At 30.7% G+C, this 3,903-nt stretch overlaps 1 long non-coding RNA gene across 1 annotated transcript; it reads right to left on the reverse strand.

Annotated features, from left to right (window-relative positions):
* Positions 1 to 170: 170 nt before the first annotated feature.
* On the reverse strand, positions 171 to 2,110 carry LOC117112022. The gene is made up of 2 exons (XR_004445963.1): positions 1,816 to 2,110; positions 171 to 219 (listed from the first exon to the last, which is right to left on the reverse strand). It is a non-coding gene; the product is annotated as an uncharacterized LOC117112022 (long non-coding RNA).
* Between the last annotated feature and the right edge of the window lie 1,793 nt (positions 2,111 to 3,903).

Consider the following 3,903-nt stretch of genomic DNA (forward strand, 5'->3'; position numbering starts at 1 on the left):
TTTTTACAGATTATGAATATCCTCAAATTGATAGGGTCCATGCAAGAGTGTATCAATGAGAATCGTCAATAGTTTCACCATGAATCATAGTAACAGAAGTACGAATGCCTTTTTCCCTCATACTTTTCACAAAGGTTATTAAGAAAGTATTCAATCGCCTCCCTTTTTTCACATCTACAGTAGTTGCATCCTCGCACTTCAGAATTCTGCAAACTGGCCCTGGGAAAAAAAAGAAGACAGGTCTAAAAATAATAGCATTTAAGATTTACTCACTTAGATTTATCAAATAAAAAAAAGACATGCAACACAAATAAAATTTTGAAAATTAGTGTTTTCATTGACTCTGGTTTTTGTGCAAAATTACTTTAGGTCTGAACTATTGATATAGGTGACATGTCTCCTAACAACTTTGGGATTATGCACAATCATCACAGCACAATTATGACAAATTATTACATTTAATATGTATTAGAAGTGTGAAGTGAATGTGAATAAGAAGATCTAATTTTAATAACGATAAAGTATTTTTACTGGGCTTCAGCGTTCGATTTACCCAGTGTCGCATCGCAAAATGTGACATGTTTTACGCTAATTGCGAAGCACTTCCACAATTGCATCACAGATAAATGCAACACAATTATTTGCCTAGAATTAACCACTCAGTCTTTAGCAAGGCCTGGCTGTAAAAACTAAGAGGCTTGGTGCACAAAAAATTTCAAAGAGGTTAAATTACAGCATTACAACTAATGTAAAACAAGAAACTTTTGTGACATGAAACTTTCGCGAATTGATAAGTGCACATGTGAAAAAATTGTTAGATTATCACTCCTGCGCACATTAACTATTTGGAAATATTGATGCGGTTATTAAAAAAACCCACCCTCATCACATTTTTTTTTTAAAGGAGTATTATTCTAATAATTCTTTCTATGTGCCCTAACATCTGAATTAATTCATGAGATGAACACCATACTATAGATCATCTATGATGACAATATCGTATCATGAGTTTTAGGCTAGAAAAGCCCAGGCATAAACCTGCCTATCTGCTAGGGTTTAGCTGGCCAGACACAGCTAATAATTACATGATAATTACAATCCTCATTAACATACGATATTAATAAATTCTGTATGGTACAGTATTTGTGAAATTTTTTTGCACATGAAAGTTTAGCTGGTTTTACAGTATTAAACACTTTCATTGTCTTAAATATGATTTTATTAAGGATGTGTTGAGTACTATTAATAAGAGTATCATCCTATAATTCAATATATATTTATAGAAGCTAAACAGATTGGGTTTTACGAATAATAAAGTAAAAATTAGTACTTAGATCCACACATTAATCCAAAACATTGTTATGTTACATGGATATTATTTCATCAGTAGCTAAGGCGAGACTTCCTTTATACCTTGTTTCGCATACTTATTCTTCTAAAGATCATCGGAGGAGGGCAGATAAAATTTAGTTTTTTTATTCAGCAAACAGTCTGCCTAAAACATCCAGACGGAGGAAAAAATAAATATACAATTTTATTGGTGTATGTAAAGTAGGATGGTTAAATATTTAAAATTTATATAAATATGTATATCTTTGGAGATGTCAAGGCAGTAGAGGGCATAATTAAAATTTAAAAAAACTAATTTTTTACTGCAATTTCCTTTTTTTTTGTGGTGGTGTGTGCGCTAATTGCTCAAAAATATAATTTTATTTTTATTTTAAAAATATCAATATTTGCAGTAGGCGCGTTCGATAAAGAAGGTATAAAAAAAGTCTCGCCCGAACATTTGGTTTTTAGAATCTATTAACTTACCGATTTTGAAAATCTTGAGCTTTTGAAACTTCTTAGTACTTTTTGATCCAGTTCAGATGAAGTCAGGAAACAAAGTTGTTAAGAATAGATTTAAATGTTGTTAAACAAGTTTCAAGGCTGGAAAATACTGTAAAATATTAATATAAATATGTTAAGTGAATTACCATGTAAATAAAACAAACGATTATATAATAGCACCAAATTTCATCACATGAAGTAGTTGATGTATTTTGAAATTTTTGTTCTGTGATAAGTTTAAATGAGGTGTTTTGTGCAAGTTTAAATAATGTAGTCTGTTAAGGTGACTCTCAGGCTGCACATCACAAATTCAGCACACTACTGTACAGGTACACAAACAGTTATTCAAGCTGTGTATAATTACTTTGTTAAATATATTAATGAAAGTAGGTTTATCCAATCCTATTAAAATAAAAGAAAATAAAGTAACAACAAAAAAATAACAAACATTATGCTTTAATTATAACTGTCATTAGCATAAATATTATATCATGGAATTATGAAATCTAATTTTACGCGTACATCATCTAATCCTTACCATTGATCAACTTGTGACAAGTGATGAAATGGAATCCCAATCGCATTATATATCTGTATATTACTATTCGCTTTAATAAAGTATTCACTTATTATTATTGTTTTCACAACAAAACTCACCAATTGTTTTTGCACAAGACCATCTTCAAGAACCGATCAAAATTATTATAATGCCTCCATCGAAAGTACTGGTACGTTGGCAGGTAGCACATACTGCAGCTCAGGACTGGTGATCTGATAATGGATATTGAATTTTAAGTTGTCGTGTCCATCTTCGCCAATACTTACAGTAGCTCCATTAATAACGGCCTATGGATGCCATTTTTTTTTTTTTTTTTTTTTTTTACTTCTGACAAAAAAAACAACATAAAGATGTAGGCCTATACTGATATTAAATAAGGAAGTGGATATATTTACGTCGTCGTAATCAAATCAGTAAACGATATTACGTAAATTAAACGACGCATGCGCAGTCATACTTTAACGACTAGCATTTTCAGCACTCGATATTAGCGTGGCCTCCCAAGTCGTGGTGATTCCCCCAAGTTCAGCATAACACTAATTAATTTATAATTTTGTTTTTTATTTTTTTATTATTAAAACGTACTTTAATTTTCTACAATAGCACAGTATGTAGTTTAATCACTACATAAATTATTAAATCAAGTGTTAAATTTTCAAATAAAAGTGATACTGATGTATTGTGAGCTGGAAATGTTATGTTCATCTTACTCAATCATTTGTTGAGTTCTGTATCCATACTTCGTAGACACGTGCACATCATGCCAATGTTGCTTTGTTAGTGATCAGACTACTTGGAAAAATATGTTAAATATTAAAAAACATTAAAAATATTTGTTTTGTCTTACCAGGGAGAAGTATTTTATGTATTTTTTACATCTCCCTGGTTTCACTTTTTTCGTAGTGATTCAATAAATCTTACAGAAAATACATGATTATGCTTTGTTTACTTCTTGCTTCACATAGCGTACAGTACAGTACTTTGTAGAGTGAATCATGTGCTCACCAAACATGGTCTTCATGTATGTTCTTCGTGATCGATTGGTGCTCGATTCTCGACCCGTCTGAAGACTATATAACAATGTTGTTTTTGTTAGTGACGACGTGGTTAATTTGTTTGAATAAAAACATTAGGGTGTTATTTAATTTGTGATGATTGACTATCATATCCATATTTAATACTGGTAGGCCTAGAAGAATATCGTCTTGATTCCTGGTAATTAAGTTTTAGCAAGGAAACCTTGCATAGGCCTAGGCCTTGTATTTAGGTCAAGTGTGTTCATTTAATAAATGATTGAGTATGAGCTGGAAATGAAAGCTGGAAAATGAAATTTCCAGCTCATAATACAGTATCACTTTTATTTGAAAATTTAACACAATGATTTAATAATTTATTTAATGATTAAACTACATACTGTGCTGTTGTAGAAAATTAAATTATGTTTAATAAAAAAATAAAAAACAAAATTATAAATTAATTTAAAGTGCCATGCTGAACTTGGGGGAATCACC

Source organism: Anneissia japonica, unplaced genomic scaffold, assembly GCF_011630105.1.
Source record: "Anneissia japonica isolate Jap-2015-1 unplaced genomic scaffold, ASM1163010v1 scaffold6524_len355483_cov145, whole genome shotgun sequence".
NCBI classification, from domain to species: Eukaryota; Metazoa; Echinodermata; class Crinoidea; order Comatulida; family Comatulidae; genus Anneissia; species Anneissia japonica.